Genomic DNA, 20,225 nt, shown 5'->3' with positions numbered 1-20,225 from the left:
AATTATTTCGGAACAGAGGGAGTAGAAGGCAAAAAGTATAATTACAAGACGTCATTACAAGATGCGAACATCCTCAACGACACACCCGACACCACACCAACCAAACTCGTCTAGGCTACTCTCTCACAAAAAGATCTAAACCACCTACACCTAATCCGGCCGCTTTCCAATTCTTGAGCTCTTGAAGTACCTGCTCGACTAATTGCGGAGGAGTTTTTTGCTGATGTGGTCGATTGAACAGCCTTGCATTCCTTTGCTTTCACAATGCCCAAGCCATCCCTATGATGAATGAGTCGAATCCTCGGATTGACCTGCCTGTGAGATTCCTTCTTTGCTAAAGCCACCAATCTTGAAACGTGCTCAAGTTCGCCGGAGGGTCGATGTTTATCTGAAAGAAGTCGAAGCACCGATGCCAAACCTCCCTAGCATAAACACATTGAACGATGATGTGGTCAACGTTGTCCTCCTCCTGCATACATGTGAAGCAAGCTGATGGCTGATCTTGGAGCCCATGTCGGGCTCGCCTGTCCGAAGTCCATAATCTGTACTGCACTGTTAGCCAAGCAAAGATTTTGCACTTCAAAGGTGCCCAACTCCTCCAGATGCACGACGCCATGGGTGATCTTGTGAGCCCCTGACATAACCTATGATATAGCGATTTTTCCGTATAGACCCCTGATACGTCGGCAGGCCAAGCGAACTGATCTGCCTGATTTTCATTGTGAGGTACTGTGGTAATCGCGAGGCATAGATTTGCAATTTGTATATGCGTCATGAAGGAGATATCGCCCTGCACATCCAAGGCCCACGCGTTGCCGGTCAAGGCATGTCGTACCGTTCTAGTACTGCGGGCACGAGTGCTGACGAACTCCATGATTGTTGGAGCTATTTCTGCGCCCGTAAAACCGTGGATCCACCTGTCTCTCCAGAAGAGTACTCGGTCGCCATTGCCCAATGAGATCTTTACCAAAGAATTGAACACCATTTTGGCCTCCTCGTCTTCCACCATAGGTATGCCCTGCCATGGCCTCGTCGGGTCTATACGACGCAACCATTCCCATCTAACTCTGAGAGCAGTCGCCTGTAGCTTAAGGTCCTTCACCCCCAAGCCGCCAAAACAAGTTGGCCTACACACTGTCTCCCAGGCCACGGGGAATTGACCGCCATTCACCTTCTCCTTTTCCGCCCAAAAAAAGGCACGCAACCATTTTTAATGTCCTCAAAGACCTAGTTTGGCGCATCTAGCACCCGAAGTTGGTGGATCGGTCTCGCCGAGATCACCAACTTTACCAGCATGAGTCTTCCCGGCCTCTGAATCAAACCTCGTTGCCAGGCCGGGATGAACTTCCTCACCTGGTCTACCAACGGCTGCCAATCTCCTCAAGTGAGTGCTTTGATAGCGAGTGGAATACCCAAGTATCTGCAGGGGAAAACCCCCATCTAGCACTGTAGGATGGTCACCACGTGATGTCTCTCCTCCTCTGTTCCTCTGATCAAGATCACCGTCGATTTAGTGTAATTGATCCTCAAACCAGAAGCGATGCTGAACGCATCCAGGACAGCTCTAATGCAGATGAGATCCTGCGTGGATGGCTTGATAAAGATTACCACATGGTCCGCGTATATGGACAGTCTCTGTAAGGGCGAAATACCACGGAACGAGATGAGCGTGCCTACCTCCGTAGCCTTGCAGATCAAAGCCGTGAGCGCATCCATGGCTATTACAAACAGCAAGGGTGAGACCGGGTCGCCTTGCCTCAACCCTTTGGCGTGGAAGATGGGTCGTCCCGGCACCCCGTTGATGATGATTTTCATGCTTGCCGTGGACAACGAGGCGACGACCCATTGAATCCATCTTTCACCGAATCCTCTTGCTCTCAACACCTCCATCAAGAATGCCCACGAGAGCGAGTCGAATGCCTTGGAGATATCCAACTTAAGGAAAAGTCCATGGGTCTTGGAGTTGTGAGTCTTGCGGGCCACCTGACGGACTAGAAGAAAGTTATCGTGAATACTTCTGCCCTTGATGAATGCAGATTGGTTAGAGCTGACAATCTCGTGCATCCTCTTGCGAGCCCTAGTAGCGAGCAGTTTGGCGAACAACTTGGAGAAACTATGGGGAAGGCTGATTGGCCTGTAGTCCCCCACCTCAATGGCGTCGGCCTTCTTCGGGATCAGCACCAAGTGAGCTTTGTTAAGCCTACCAAATCCCCTGTAGTCCCCCACGAAGAGTTTCAACAGCGCAGCCATAATATCCTTCTTGATCACCGACCACGATTTATGTTAGAAGAGCCCAATAAAGCCATTGGGATCGGGCACACGATCGGGGGGGGGGGGATTTCCTTGATAACTTCCCAAACCTCTTCTTCCGTGAAAATTACTTCAAGCTCGGATAGCTCCAATTGCGGCATGCCTAGGTAGTGTAGATCGAGCGTGTGATCTCTGGCCAGCGCCTTGCCTAACAGATTGTCATAGGCCTCCGCAAAGATCTCCTCCATCCTCCCATGATCCGTAGCAATCTTCGGACCGTGCTTGATTTTAGAGATAAAGTTCTTGGATCTCCGACCGTTGGCGACCGCCTGGAAAAGTTTTGTATTCGCGTCCCCTTCTTTCAGCCATCTGATACGCGATCTTTGCCGCTCAATGGTCCTCTCAAGCGAAGCTAGCCCGAGGAGAGCGAGCTTCAAGGTTCTCCGCAACCAGATCTCCATGTCAGTCAGGATCCTCGCTTCCTGCACTTGGTCGAACCTGAATATTAGCCAGTTTGCCACCGCCATAAGGATCTTGATATTGCCCGTTTTCTGTTGCCCCCATGCCTGAAGATATGCCGCCGCGTTTCTGAATAGGGCATCTAGTTTTTTGAATGGGTCCACAATGGACTCATCGCATACCCACGCGTCTCGGATAGCATCATCAAAACCTTCAAGCTTCGTCTAGTACACCTCGAAGTGAAATCGCTTTTTCTGATAGAAGTGGGCGTTGGTGGATAGGTGCAGAGGCGCATGGTCTGAAACTCCCGATGATAGCACCTGCAGCAGTTCTCTGGGTGTGCCAACTCCCAATCAACCGAGACTAACACCCTGTCAATTTCGGTGAGCGTCGGAGTGCCCTCTCATTAGACCAAGTGAACGTGCGACCGTGCATGTATAGCTCCTTGAGTTCATGAGCGTCCACGAAACCTCCGAACCTCGCCATCATAGCCATGTTGATGTTAGTGTTGTTCTTCTCCATCGCTCGAAGGATCATATTAAAGTCTCCGAGAATCATCCATGGCCCCGGGTAAACGGCTCGCCTAGCACTAAGGTCATGGAGGAACTGGGTTTTTAGCTCGTCCCCTTGCGGCGCATATACCACAGAAATCCACCACTCCGTTCCGTCCTTGTTGTGGACGCATCCAGTTAGGAAGTTAGTGTCTAGCTGAATCTGATCTATGATAATCACCATGGTGTCCCAAGCAAGAAGCACACCCCCACGAGTCTCCATAGTAGGTAAGTAAGCAAAACCGTCAAGAGACGGGCCTAAACATTGCATAGCCATGAAAGGGTCAATGACATCCAGCTTCTTCTCTCCGACCGTTGACCGACACCAAGAACTCCCTAATCGCCTTTTTCTTCGCAGGATTATTTAATCTGCGAACGTTCCAACATAAAATCTCTGGGTTGCACTCCATAAGAAACCTAGTACAACACCCGCACCAGCCTAACAACATCAAACCACCGAGACGGCCTCGATCCTTCCACGCGCTAGCTCCTCCGCCGGTGGCAATGCTTTGCCAAACAGTGCCGCAAGAACGCGCACGTGTTGCTCTCTCAGCGGTGAGTCAAACAACCGCTTGAGCTCTATGACAGCCTCCTCGTTCGGCACCATGTCGTCAGGGACCAGCCCCAAGGTGCGCAACAACACATTCTTAGTAGGTTTTGCCTTAGTCGTGGAAGCTGCCGCGTTGCGCTTAGACGCCCTCGTCGTTCGTTTGGGCGTGAAAGGCTCCGCACCGGGGCGGAGGGAGGACGCCTCGACCTCCTTCAGCAGTGGTGGGGCGAGTTTCTTCATAATGCTGGTGCAGTGAGGGAGTATCTTTCAGTTTGATTAATTTTCCTTTGTGGGGATAACAGGTATGTTTAGAACATCTTTTTTTTGGAATGAAGGCTCCAGAGGAGCCCGACTTTGAATTGAATATACAAAACCATCAACCGGCCAAGAGTATAAAAGCAGACCACGAACAAAGCAACTGCTAAAGGATACAAGGGAGAAAGAAGAACAGCTTACTAAGCTACACCTACAACCAGCGAATAGAAAAATACATTGAAGAACAGCTAATTGAGGTTAAGCCCTCGACACAAAGGCCCTGAAACAACTATGAAGAAGCCACGAGGATCTGCAGCCGCCAAAATCGGTCGGGCACATGGCTGAAACCCGAAACTGGAGATGACACAACACATGCCTTCTCTAACACCGAAGGGGATCCCTTCCCCTCGCCTAGGCTCGAAGGCGCCACACCGTCGAAGTGTAGAGATGCTCACCCAAGAGATAGAGCATAGGTTGGTCTCAAGACCGGGCCAGCAATGGGGCCAACCACATCATGCCGGAGCACACACACGCAAGCTGCAACACAGGCGCCGAAGGAGACCGACGGAAGAGGGTAAGCCGCTGGGACAGTCGCCGAAAGGAAGAAGCTGTCGAGCCACATGGCAAAGATTAGGAATGAGGAACTCAAGAACCAGCCGAATCGGCACCTGCGGCGTTGCTGCTGCCGGGAAGGGGAACCCGATCCCCTTCCGCCCATACTCGAGGGCACTGACCCGTCGGGACATTGCAAACACCACCGCAGAGCACTTGTGGCTGGATCTGAGACCTACACAGAAGGGACGCCATGGACTCCACAGACGCCATGCACCCACCTACAATTGCTACACGCCCCCAAAGCACCAAACCTCCCCAGACAGTGCCTCCAAGGAGGGCACGATGCACCAGGCGCCACCGCCGCCCATCCCAGGCCGGGATTTGAGCTTTCGCCCGGGAGGCATGGCCGGGGTGTGGAGGAGAGCCCATGGCTGCGACTCCAACGAGCAGAATGACGCAAAAGGGCGGCGCCGTCGCGTTGAAAATACCAGCAAGGGTTTCCCCCGGGCTCGTCCAACACCACATGCTCGGGGATCACCCTGACGGCACCAGATCCGGCGACCAGAGGCTCGGAATCAGGCGAGTCCAGTGAGGAGAGCAGAGAGGGGGGAAAACCCGACCTTCAGATCTGGAGCAGAGGAGGAGGAACCTCGCCGCGCCACGACCACTACCCGCCGGGAACTTGCTGCCCGAGCAGCCAAGGGGGCCGGCCATCACCTCCCGCGCGCGCCGCCGGCCGAAGGACGACGCCGCCTCACCGACCGGGCCGCCGCCCAGGTTTCTGAGGTCCAACGCCACAACGGGCGAAGCGACGAAGCCCTGCCGCCACCGTCATCGGCAGTCGCCCAGGCGATGCCCGACGACTCCCTCGGGTGACGGCAGGGGGGGAGGGGTGGGGGGACGGCGCCTAGGGAAACCCTAGGGGCCCGGATTGAAGTGTGTGTGTGTGTGTTAGTCCCGTTTAGAACATCTTCAAAAGAGTTTCTATATTCAAGGCCCCAAACCCCGTCTTCAACATATGATGTAGATGAAAAAAAAATTACATCTCTATCCAAGAGATGCAAAATACAACATCTCACGATGCAAACATACATCTCCACCGACTTCTTCGACCCATGACGTAGATGAAAAAATGTACATCTCTACCTCTCAAAGATATAAAATAAACATCTCAGATGCTAACATGCATCTCCGCCGATAAGATGTAAAAACGTCAACCATGCACCAACCGTGAACCGCCCGTTTCTCTTAATTTCCCCAACCCATCTTCTTCCTCCCGCCACCCGCCCGCTCGCACGCACCCCGCTGTTGTCGTCGCGCGCCAGATCCGCCCCCTCCAGCACCCCTGGTGCCGGTTCCGTCGGGTTTCGACAGCCGCCCGCCGCGAATCCATTGTTTTTCGTCACCGTCGTGTCCGCCGTCGCCGCAACCACTACCCGACCGCCAACCACCCGCATAGCCACCACCGCCCCGTGGCCCCGCGAGTCTGTTGTATTTCCTGCTCCACCGTTGCCGCCCGATTCGTCGCCACCGTCGTGTCTGCCATCGTCGCAGCTACCACCCGCCCGCCAAGGACCCTCCGAGCCACCACCGCCTCGCCCACAGCACCGTGAATCTTGTCCAATTGTGTTGGTCCATCCTCGCCTTATTGAAAAGGCTTCCTTTTGTTGCGCCGCGCTAGTTGCTGAAGCCAGCGTTAACCTCGATCTCCTCAACGTCGCTGCTACTTCCTCTATTACGGCGCTTGTTGTTCATGTTACTGATAACCCACAAGTATAGGGGATCGTTTGTAGCCTTTTTCCATAAATAAGAGTGTCGAACCCAACGAGGAGCTAAAGGTAGAACAAATATTTCATCTATAGTTCTATCGACCACCGATACAACAACTCTACGCACGATTAGCGTTTGCTTTACCTAAAACAAGAATGAAACTAGAAGTACTTTGTAGGTGTGGTAGGATAGGTTTGCAAGATAATAAAGAACGTGAAAATAAAAGTTAGGTGCTGTAAAGAAACGATTAACTTAGTATTATCGGGGAACGTAGTAATTGTTGGGTAACGTAGTAGTTTCAAAAATATTTCCTACGCACACGCAAGATCATGGTGATGCATAGCAATAAGAGGGGAGAGTGTTGTCTACGTACCCTCGTAGACCGGAAGCGGAAGCGTTAGCACAACGCGGTTGATGTAGTCATACGTCTTCATGGCCTGACCGATCAAGCACCGAAACTACGGCACCTCCGAGTTCTAGCACACGTTCAGCTCGATGACGATCCCTGGACTCTGATCCAGCAAAGTGTCGGGGAAGAGTTCCGTCAGCACGACGGCGTGGTGACGATCTTGATGTTCTACCATCGCAGGGCTTCGCCTAAGCACCACTACAATATTATCGAGGATTATGGTGGAGGGGGGCACCGCACACGGCTAAGAGAACGATCACGAAGATCAACTTGTGTGTCTAGAGGTGCCCCCCTGCCCCTGTATATAAAGGAGCAAGGGGGAGAGGCCGGCCGGCCCTTGGGGCGCGCCAAGGAGGGGGGGAGTCCTCCTCCTAGTAGGAGTAGGACTCCCCTTTCCTAGTCCAACTAGGAAGAGAGAAGGGGGAAGGAAAGAGAGGGAGAGGGAAAGAGGGGCCGCGCCCCCTCCCCTAGTCCAATTCGGACTCCCCATGGGAGGGGGTGCGCCACCTCCTGGGCTACTGCCCTCTCTCTCCCCTCAGGCCCACTAAGGCCCAATACTTCCCCGGGGGGTTCCGGTAACCCTTCCGACACTCCGGTTTTCTCCGAAATCACCCGAAACACTTCCGGTGTCCGAATATAGCCGTCCAATATATCAATATTTATGTCTCGACCATTTCGAGACTCCTCGTCATGTCCGTGATCATATCCGGGACTCCGAACAACCTTCGGTACATCAAAATATATAAACTCATAATGAAACTGTCATCGTAACGTTAAGCGTGCGGACCCTACGGGTTCGAGAATAATGTAGACATGACCGAGACACGTCTCCGGTCAATAACCAATAGTGGAACCTGGATGCTCATATTGGCTCCTACATATTCTACGAAGATCTTTTATCGGTCAGACCGCATAACAACATACGTTGTTCCCTTTGTCATCGGTATGTTACTTGCCCGAGATTTGATCCTCGGTATCTCAATACCTAGTTCAATCTCGTTATCGACAAGTCTCTTTACTCGTTCTGTAATACATCATCCCGCGGCTAACTTATTAGTTGCAATGCTTGCAAGGCTTATGTGATGTGCATTACCGAGAGGGCCCAGAGATACCTCTCCGACAATCGGAGTGACAAATCCTAATCTCGAAATACGCCAACCCAACAAGTACCTCCAGAGACACCTGTAGAGCACCTTTATAATCACCCAGTTACATTGTGATGTTTGGTAGCACACAAAGTGTTCCTCCGATAAACGGGAGTTGTATAATCTCATAGTCATAGGAACATGTATAAGTTATGAAGAAAGCAATAGCAACAAACTAAACGATCAAGTGCTAAGCTAACGAAATGGGTCAAGTCAATCACATCATTCTCCTAATGATGTGATCCCGTTAATCAAATGACAACTCATGTCTATGGCTAGGAAACTTAACCATCTTCGATCAACGAGCTAGTCAAGTAGAGGCATACTAGTGACACTATGTTTGTCTATGTATTCACACATGTATTATGTTTCCGGTTAATACAATTCTAGCATGAATAATAGACATTTATCATGATATAAGGAAATAAATAATAACTTTATTATTGCCTCTAGGGCATATTTCCTTCAGTCTCCCACTTGCACTTGAGTCAGTAATCTAGTTCACATCGCCATGTGACTTAACATCAATAGTTCACATCACCATGTGATCAACACCCATAGTTCACATCGACATGTGACCAACACCCAAAGGGTTTACTAGAGTCAATAATCTAGTTCACATCGCTATGTGATTAACACCCAAAGAGTACTGAGGCGTGATTATGTTTTGCTTGTGAGAGAAGTTTAGTCAACGGGTCTGCCACATTCAGATCCGTAAGTATTTTGCAAATTTCTATGTCAACAATGCTCTACATGGAGCTACTCTAGCTAATTGCTCCCACTTTTAATATGTATCCAGATTGAGACTTAGAGTCATCTGGATCAGTGTCAAAACTTGCATCGATGTAACCCTTTACGACGAACCTTTTGTCACCTCCATAATTGAGAAACATATCCTTATTCCACTAAGGATAATTTTGACCAATGTCCAGTGATCTACTCCTAGATCACTATTGTACTCCTTTGCCAAACTCAGGGCAGGGTATACAATAGGTCTGGTACACAGCATGGCATACTTTATAGAACCTATGGCTGAGGCATAGGGAATGACTTTCATTCTCTCTCTATCTTCTGCCGTGGTCGGGTTTTTGAGTCTTACTCAACTTCACACTTATAACACAGCCAAGAACTCCTTTTTGACTGTTCCATTTTGAACTACTTCAAAATCTTGTCAAGGTATGTACTCATTGAAAAAACTTATCAAGCGTATTGATCTATCTCTATAGATCTTGATGATCAATATGTAAGCAGCTTCACCGAGGTCTTTCTTTGAAAAACTCCTTTCAAACATTCCTTTATGCTTTGTAGAATAATTCTACATTATCTCCGATCAACAATATGTCTTTCACATATACTTATCAGAAATGCTGTAGTGCTCCCACTCACTTTCTTGTAAATACAGGCTTCACCGCAAGTCTGTATAAAACTATATGCTTTGATCAACTTATCAAAGCATATATTCCAACTCCGAGATGCTTGCACCAGTCCATAGATGGATCGCCGGAGCTTGCATATTTTGTTAGTACCTTTAGGATTGACAAAACCTTCTGGTTGCATCATATACAACTCTTCTTTAATAAATCCATTAAGGAATACAGTTTTGTTTATCCATTTGCCATATTTCATAAAATGCGGCAATTGCTAACATGATTCGGACAGACGTAAGCATAGATACGAGTGAGAAACTCTCATCGTAGTCAACACCTTGAACTTGTCGAAAACCTTTTTGCGACAATTCTAGCTTTGTAGATAGTAACACTACTATCAGCGTCCGTCTTCCTCTTGAAGATCCATTTAATCTCAATGGCTCGCCAATCATTGGGCAAGTCAATCAAAGTCCATACTTTGTTCTCATACATGGATCTCATCTCATATTTCATGGCCTCAAGCCATTTCGCGGAATCTGGGTTCATCATCGCTTCCTCATAGTTCGTAGGCTCGTCATGGTCAAGTAACATGACCTCCAGAACAGGATTACCGTACCACTCTGGTGTGGATCGCACTCTGGTTTACCTATGAGGTTCAGCAGTAACTTGATCTGAAGTTACATGATCATCATCATTAGCTTCCTCACTAATCGGTGTAGTAGTCACAGGAACAGATTTCTGTGATGAACTACTTTCCAATAAGGGAGCAGGTATAGTTACCTCATCAAGTTCTACTTTCCTCCCACTCACTTCTTTTGAGAGAAACTCCTTCTCTAGAAAGGATCCATTCAAAGCAATGAGTATCTTGCCTTCGGATCTGTGATAGAAGGTGTACCCAACATTTTCTTTTGGGTATCCTATGAAGACGCACTTCTCTGATTTGGGTTTGAGCTTATCAGGTTGAAACTTTTTCACATAAGCATTGCAACCTCAAACTTTAAGAAACGACAGCTTATGTTTCTTGTCAAACCATAGTTCATACGGTGTCGTCTCAACGGATTTAGATGGTGCCCTATTTAACGTGAATGCAGTTGTCTCTAATGTATAACCCCAAAACGATAGTGGTAGATCGGTAAGAGACATCATAGATCGCACCATATCTAATAAAGTACGGTTATGACGTTCGGACACACCATTACACTGTGGTGTTCCAGGTGGTGTGAATAGTGAAACTATTTCACATTGTTTTTAACTGAAGGCCAAACTCGTAACTCAAATATTTTACTTCTGTGATCATATCGTAGAAACTTTATTTTTGTTACGATGATTCTCCACTTCACTCTGAAATTCTTTGAACTTTTCAAATGTTTCAGACTTGTGTTTCATCAAGTAGATATACTCATATCTGCTCAAATCATCTGTGAAGATCAAAATATAATGATACCTGTCACGAGCCTCAATATTCATCGGACCACATACATCAGTATGTATGATTTCCAACAAATCTATTGCTTGCTCCATTGTTCCGGAGAACGGAGTTTTAGTCATCTTGCCCATGAGGCATGGTTCGCAAGCATCAACTGATTCATAATCAAGTGATTCCAAAAGCCCATCAGCATGGATTTTCTTCATGCTCTTTACACCAATATGACCTAAACGGCAGTGCCACAAATAAATTGCACCATCATTATTAACTTTGCATCTTTTGGTTTCAATGTTATGAATATGTGTATCACTACGATCGAGATCCAACGAACCATTTTCATTGGGTGTGTAATCATATAAGGTTTTATTCATGTAAACAGAACAGCAATTTATTCTCTTACTTAAATGAATAACCGTATTGCAATAAACATGATCAAATCATATTCATGCTCAACGCAAACACCAAATAACACTTATTTAGGTTCAACACTAATCCCAAAAGTATAGGGAGTGTGCGATGATGATCATATCAATCTTGGAACCACTTCCAACACACATCGTCACTTCACCCTTAACTAGTCTATGTTCATTCTGCAATTCCCGTTTCGAGTTACTATACTTAGCAACTGAACCAGTATCAAATACCGAGGGGTTGCTACGAACACTAGTAAAATACACATCAATAATCTGTATATCAAATATACCTTGTTCACTTTGCCATCCTTCTTATCCGCCAAATATTTGGGGTAGTTCCGCTTCCAGTGACCAGTCCCTTTGCAGTAGAAGCACTTAGTCTCAGGCTTAGGTCCAAACTTGGGCTTCTTCACTTGAGCAGCAACTTGCTTGCCGTTCTACTTGAAGTTCCCCTTCTTCCCTTTGCCCTTTTCTTGAAACTAGTGGTCTTGTCTACCATCAACACTTGATATTTTTCTTGATTTCTACCTTCGTTGATTTCAGCATTACGAAGAGCTTGGGAATCGTTTCCGTTATCCCTTGCATATCATAGTTCATCACGAAGTTCTACTAACTTGGTGATGGTTACTAGAGAATTCTGTCAATCACTATTTTATCTGGAAGATTAACTCCCACTTGATTCAAGTGATTGTAGTACCCAGACAATCTGAGCACATGCTCACTGCTTGAGCTATTCTCCTCCATCTTTTAGCTATAGAACTTGTTGGAGACTTCATATCTCTCAACTCGGGTATTTGCTTGAAATATTAACTTCAACTTCTGGAACATCTCATATGGTCCATGACGTTCAAAACGTCTTTGAAGTCCCGATTCTAAGCCGTTTAAGCATGGTGCACTAAACTATCAAGTAGTCATCATATTGAGCTAGCCAAATGTTCATAACATCTGCATCTGCTCCTGCAATAGGTTTGTCACCTAGCGGTGCATCAAAGACATAATTCTTCTATGCAGCAATGAGGATAAACCTCAGATCACAGATCCAATCCGCATCATTGCTACTAGCATCTTTCAACTTAGTTTTCTCTAGGAACATATCAAAAATAAAACAGGGGAGCTAAACGCGAGCTAATGATCTATAACATAGATATGCTAATACTACCAGAACTAAGTTCATGATAAATTAAAGTTCAATTAATCATATTACTTAAGAACTCCCACTTAGATAGACATCCCTCTAATCCTCTAAGTGATCACGTGATCCAAATAAACTAAACCATGTCCGATCATCACGTGAGATGGAGTAGTTTCAATGGTGAACATCACTATGTTGATCATATCTACTATATGATTCACGCTCGACCTTTCGGTCTCCGTGTTTCGAGGCCATATCTGTTATATGCTAGGCTCGTCAAGTTTAACCTGAGTATTCCGCGTGTGCAACTGTTTTGCACCGTTGTATTTGAACGTAGAGCCTATCACACCCGATCATCATGTGGTGTCTCAGCACGAAGAACTTTCGCAATGGTCCATACTCAGGGAGAACACTTATACTTTGATAATTTAGTGAGGGATCATCATATAATGCTACCGTCAATCAAAGCAAGATAAGATGCATAAAAGATAAACATCACATGCAATCAATATAAGTGATATGATATGGCCATCATCATCTTGTAATTGTGATCTCCATCTTCGAAGTACCGTCATGATCACCATCGTCACCGGCGCGACACCTTGATCTCCATTGTAGCATCGTTGTCGTCTCGCCAATCTTATGCTTCCACGACTATCGCTACCGCTTAGTGATAAAGTAAAGCATTACAGCGTGATTGCATTGCATACAATAAAGCGACAACCATATGGCTCCTGCCAGTTGCCGATAACTTGGTTACAAAACATGATCATCTCATACAATAAAATTCAGCATCATGTCTTGACCATATCACATCACAACATGCCCTGCAAAAACAAGTTAGACGTCCTCTACTTTGTTGTTGCAAGTTTTACGTGGCTGCTACGGGCTTAGCAAGAACCGTTCTTACCTACGCATCAAAACCACAATGATAGTTTGTCAAGTTGGTGCTGTTTTAACCTTCGCAAGGACCGGGCGTAGCCACACTCGGTTCAACTAAAGTTGGAGAAACTAACACCCGCCAGCCACCTGTGTGCAAAGCACGTCGGTAGAACCTGTCTCGCGTAAGCGTACGCGTAATGTCGGTCCGGGCCGCTTCATCCAACAATACCGCCGAACCAAAGTATGACATGCTGGTAAGCAGTATGACTTATATCGCCCACAACTCACTTGTGTTCTACTCGTGCATAACATCAACGCATAAAACCTGGCTCGGATGCCACTATTGGGTAACGTAGTAATTTCAAAAAATTTCCTACGCACACGCAAGATCATGGTGATGCATAACAACAAGAGGGGAGAGTGTTCTCTACGTACCCTCATAGACCGGAAGCGGAAGCGTTAGCACAACGCGGTTGATGTAGTCGTACGTCTTCACGGCCCGACCGATCAAGCACCGAAACTATGGCACCTCTGAGTTCTAGCACACGTTCAGCTCGATGACGATCCCCGGACTCCGATCCAGCAAAGTGTCGGGGAAGAGTTCCGTCAGCACGGTAGCGTGGTGACGATCTTGATGTTCTACCGTCGCAGGGCTTCGCCTAAGCACCACTACAATATTATCGAGGATTATGGTGGAGGGGGGCACCGCACACGGCTAAGAGAACGATCACGAAGATCAACTTGTGTGTCTAGAGGTGCCCCCTGCCCCTGTATATAAAGGAGCAAGGGGGAGAGGCCGGCCGGCCCTTGGGGCGCGCCAAGGAGGGGGGGGTCCTCCTCCTAGTAAGAGTAGGACTCCCCTTTCCTAGTCCAACTAGGAAGAGAGAAGGGGGAAGGAAAGAGAGGGAGAGGGAGAGGGAAAGAGGGGCCGCGCCCCCTCCCCTAGTCCAATTCGGACTCCCCATGGGAGGGGGCGCGCCACCTCCTGGGCTGCTGCCCTCTCTCTCCCCTCAGGCCCACTAAGGCCCAATACTTCCCCGGGGGGTTCCGGTAACCCTTCCGGCACTCCGGTTTTCTCCGAATCACCCGAAACACTTCTGGTATTCGAATATAGCCGTCCAATATATCGATCTTTATGTCTCGACCATTTCGAGACTCCTCGTCATGTCCGTGATCATATCCGAGACTCCGAACAACCTTCGGTACATCAAAATATATAAACTCATAATGAAACTGTCATCGTAACGTTAAGCGTGTGGACCCTACGGGTTTGAGAATAATGTAGACATGACCGAGACACGTCTCCAGTCAATAACCAATAGCGGAACCTGATGCTCATATTGGCTCCTACATATTCTACGAAGATCTTTTATCGGTCAGACCGCATAACAACATACGTTGTTCCCTTTGTCATCGGTATGTTACTTGCCCGAGATTTGATCGTCGGTATCTCAATACCTAGTTCAATCTCGTTACCGACAAGTCTCTTTACTCGTTCAGTAATACATCATCCTACAACTAACTCATTAGTTGCAATGCTTGCAAGGCTTAAGTGATGTGCATTACCGAGAGGGCCCAGAGATACCTCTCCGACAATCGGAGTGACAAATCCTAATCTCGAAATACGCCAACCCAACAAGTACCTTCGGAGACACCTATAGAGCACCTTTATAATCACCCAGTTACGTTGTGACGTTTGGTAGCACACAAAGTGTTCCTCCGGTAAACGGGAGTTGCATAATCTTATAGTCATAGGAACATGTATAAGTCATGAAGAAAGCAATAGCATCAAACTAAACGATCAAGTGCTAAGCTAACGAAATGGGTCAAGTCAATCACATCATTCTCCTAATGATGTGATCCCGTTAATCAAATGACAACTCATGTCTATGGCTAGGAAACTTAACCATCTTCGATCAACGAGCTAGTCAAGTAGAGGCATACTAGTGACACTATGTTTGTCTATGTATTCACACATGTATTATGTTTCCGGTTAATACAATTCTAGCATGAATAATAAACATTTATCATGATATAAGGAAATAAATAATAACTTTATTATTGCCTCTAGGGCATATTTCCTTCAGTAATTTCAAAAAAAATCCTACGCACACACAAGATCATGGTGATGCATAGCAATGAGAGGGGAGAGTGTGTCCACGTACCCTCGTAGACCGAAAGCGGAAGCGTTAGCACAACGCGGTTGATGTAGTCATACGTCTTCACGATCCGACCGATCCAAGTACCGAACGCATGGCACCTCCGAGTTCAGCACACGTTCAGCTCGATGACGTCCCACGAACTCCGATCGAGCAGAGCTTCACGGGAGAGTTTCGTCAGCACGACGGCGTGATGACGGTGATGATGATGCTACCGACGCAGGGCTTCGCCTAAGCACCGCTACGATATGATCGAGGTGGATTATGGTGGAGGGGGGCACCGCACACGGCTGGGAGAGATCAACAGATCAACTTGTGTGTCTAGAGGTGCCCCCTGCCCCTGTATATAAAGGAGTGGAGGAGGGGAGGGCCGGCCCTCTCTAGGGCGCGCCATGGGGAGTCCTACTCCCACCGGGAGTAGGATCCCCCCTTTTCCAACTTGGACTAGGAGAGGGAAGGAAGAGGAAGGAGGGAGGAAGGAAAGGGCGGCCCGACCCCCCTCCCAATTCGGATTGGGCTTGGGGGGCACCACCTCCCTTTCTCCTCTCCCCTCCTTTCCACTAAAGCCCAATAAGGCCCATATACCTCCAGGGGGGGGGTCCGACAACCTCCCGATGCTCCGGTATATTCACGATCTCACCCGGAACCATTCCGGTATCCAAATATAGTCGTCCAATATATCAATCTTTATGTCTCAGCCATTTCGAGACTCCTCGTCATGTCCGTGATCATATCCTGGACTCCGAACTACCTTCGGTACATCAAAACACAAAAACTCATAATACCAATCGTCACCGAACTTTAAGCATGCGAACCCTACGGGTTCGAGAACTATGTAGACATGACCGAGACACGTCTCCGGTCAATAACCAATAGTGGAACATGGATGCTCATATTGGTTCCCACATATTCTACGAAGATCTTTATCTGTCAAACCGCATAACAACATACGTTGTTCCCTTTGTCATCGGTACGTTACTTGCTCGAGATTCGATCGGCGGTATCTCAATACCTAGTTTAATCTCGTTACCGGCAAGTCTCTTTACTTGTTCCGTAATACATCATTCCGCAACTAACTCATTAGTTACAATGCTTGCAAGGCTTATAGTGATGTGCATTACCGAGTGGGCCCAGAGATACCTCTCCGACAATTGGAGTGACAAATCCTAATCTCGATCTATGTAAACTCAACAAGTACCACCGGAGACACCTGTAGAGCACCTTTATAATCACCCAGTTACATTGTGACATTTGGTAGCACACAGAGTGTTCCTACGGTACTCGGGAGTTGCATAATCTCATAGTCATAGGAACATGTATAAGTCATGAAGAAAGCAATAACAACATACTAAACGATGATCGTGCTAAGCTAACAGATGGGTCAAGTCAATCACATCATTCTCTAATGATGTGATCCTGTTAATCAAATGAAAACTCATGTCTATGGTTAGGAAGCATAACCATCATTGATTCAACGAGCTAGTCAAGTAGAGGCATACTAGTGACACTTTGTTTTGTCTATGTATTCACACATGTACTAAGTTTCCAGTTAATACAATTATATCATGAATAATAAACATTTATCATTATATAAGGAAATATAAATAACAACTTTATTATTGCCTCTAGGGCATATTTCCTTCAGTCTCCCACTTGCACTAGTGTCAATAATCTAGTTCACATCGTCATGTGATTTAACATCAATAGTTCACATCTTTATGTGATTAGTTCGCATCTCCATGTGACTAACACCCAAAGGGTGATCATGTTTTTCTTGTGAGAAATTTAGTCAACGGGTCTGCCACATTCAGAGCCGTATGTATTTTGCAAATTTTCTATGTCTACAATGCTTTGCACAGAGCTACTCTAGCTAATTGCTCCCACTTTCAATATGTATCTAGATCGAGACTTAGAGTCATCTAGATCAGTGTCAAAAGCTTGTATCGACGTAACTCTTTACGACGAACTCTTTTATCACCTCCATAACCGAGAAATATTTCCTTAGTCCTCTAAGGATAATTTTGACCGCTGTCCAGTGATCTACTCTAGATCACTATTGTACTCCCTTGAAAAATCATGTTAAGGTATACAATAGGTATGGTACATAGCATAGCATACTTTATAGAACCTATGACTGAGCATAGGGAATGACTTTTCATTCTCTTTCTATTTTCTACTGTGGTCGGGTTTTGAGTCTTTACTCAACTTTACACCTTGCAACACAGGCAAGAACTCCTTCTTTGACTATTCCATTTTGAACTACTTCAAAAACTTGTCAAGATATGTACTTATTGAAAAAACTTATCAAGCGTCTTGATTTATCTCTATAGATCTTGATGTTCAATATGTAAGCAGCTTCATCGAGGTCTTTCTTTGAAAAAACTTTTTCAAACACTGCTTTATCCTTTCCAGAAAATTCTACATTATTTCTGATCAACAATATGTCATTCACATATACTGATCAGAAATGTTGTAGTGCTCCCACTCACTTTCTTGCAAATACAGGATTCACCGCAAGTCTGTATAAAACCATATGCTTTGATCACTTTATCAAAGCATATATTCCAACTCCGAGATGCTTGCACCAATCCATAGATGGATCGCTGGAGCTTGCTCACTTTGTTAGTATCTTTAGGATCGACAAAACTTTTTGGTTGCATCATATACAACTCTTCTTTAAGAAATCCATTAAGGAATACAATTTTGACATCTATTTGCCAGATTTCATAAAATGCGGTAACTGCTAACATGATTCGGACAAACTTTTAAGCATCGACACGAGTGAGAAAATCTCATCGTAGTCAACACCTTGAACTTGTCAAAAACATTTTTGCGACAATTCGAGCTTTGTAGATAGTAGCAGTACTAGCAGCGTCCATCTTCCTCTTGAAGATCCTTTTATTCTCTATGGCTCACCGATCATCGTGCAAGTCAATCAAAGTCCATACTTTGTTCTCATACATGGATCCCATCTCAGATTTCATGGCCTCAAGCCATTTCACGAAATCTGGGCTCATCATCGCTTCCTCATAGTTCGTAGGTTCGTCATGGTCTAGTAACATGACTTCCAGAAAGGATTATCGTACCACTCTGGTGCGGACCATACTCTAGTTGTCCTATGAGGTTCGGTAGTAACTTGATCTGAAGTTTCATGATCATCATCATTAGCGTTCTCACTAATTGGTGTAGAGATCACTAGAACTGATTTCTGTGATGAACTACTTTCCAATTCGGGAGAAGGTACAATCACCTCATCAAGTTCTACATTCCTCCCACTCACTTCTTTCGAGAGAAACTCCTTCTCTAGAAAGGATCCACTTTTAGCAACAAAGATCTTCCCTTTGGATTTGTGATAGAAGGTGTACCCAACAATTTCCTTTGGGTATTCTATGAAGATACATATCTCCGATTTGGGTTCGAGCTTATCAGGTTGAAACTTTTTCACATAAGCATCGCAGCCCCAAACTTTAAGAAATGACAGCTTAGGTTTCTAGCCAAACCACAGTTCATATGGTGTCATCTCAATGGATTTAGATGGTGCCCTATTTAACATGAATGCAGCTATCTCTAATGCATAACCCAACATGATAGTGATAAATCGGTAAGAGACATCATAGATCACACCATATCTAATAAAGTACGGTTATGACGTTCGGACACACCATTATGTTGTAGTGTTCCAGGTGGTGTGAGCTGCGAAACTATTCCGCATTGTTTCAAATGAAGACCAAACTCGTAACTCAAATATTCTCCTCCACGATCAGATTGCAGAAACTTTATTTTCTTGTTACGATGATTCTCCACTTCACTCTGAAATTCTTTGAACTTTTCAAATGTTTCAGACTTATGTTTCATCAAGTAGATATACCCATATATGCCCAAATCATCTATGAAGGTCAGAAAATAACGATACCCGCCGCGAGCCTCAACACTCATCAGACCGCATACGTCAGTATGTATTATTTCCAATAAGTCAGTTGCTTGCTCCATTATTCCGGAGAACGGAGTCTTAGTCATCTTGCCTATGAGGCATGGTTCGCAAGCATCAACTGATTCATAATCAAGTGATTCCAAAAGCCTATCAGCATGGATTTTCTTCATGCGCTTTACACCAATATGACCTAAATGGCAACGTCACAAATAAGTTGCACTATCATTATTAACTTTGCATCTTTTGGTTTCAATATTATGAATATGTGTATCACTACGATCGAGATTCAATAAACCATTCACCTTGGGTGTATGACCATTGAAGGTTTTATTCAAGCAGACAGAACAACAATTATTCTCTGACTTTAAATGAATAACCGTATTGCAATAAACATGATCAAATCATATTCATGCTTAACGCAAAAACCAAATAACATTTATTTAGGTTCAAGACTAATCCCGAAAGTATAGGGAGTGTGCGATGATGATCATATCAATTTTGGAACCACTTCCAACACACATCGTCACTTCACCCTTAACTAGTCTCTGTTCATTCTGCAACTCCTGTTTCGAGTTACTAATCTTAGCAACTGAACTAGTATCAAACACTGAGGGGTTGCTATAAACACTAGTAAATTACACATCAATAACATGTATATCAAATATACCTTTGTTCACTTTGCCATCCTTCTTATTCGCCAAATACTTGGGGCAGTTCTGCTTCTAGTGTCCAGTCCCTTTGCAGTAGAAGCACTTAGTCTCAGGCTTAGGTCTAGACTTGGGATTCTTCACTTGAGTAGCAACTTTCTTACCGTTCTTCTTGAAGTTCCCTTTCTTCCCTTTGCCCTTTTCTTGAAACTAGTGGTCTTGTCAACCATCAACACTTGATGCTTTTCTTGATTTCTACCTTCACCAATTTCTGCATTATGAAGAGCTTGGGAATCGTTTCCGTTATCCCTTGCATATTATAGT

This window comes from Triticum dicoccoides, chromosome 3A, assembly GCF_002162155.2.
Source record: "Triticum dicoccoides isolate Atlit2015 ecotype Zavitan chromosome 3A, WEW_v2.0, whole genome shotgun sequence".
NCBI classification, from domain to species: domain Eukaryota; kingdom Viridiplantae; phylum Streptophyta; class Magnoliopsida; order Poales; family Poaceae; genus Triticum; species Triticum dicoccoides.
Note: the sequence above shows the minus strand (reverse complement) of the source record.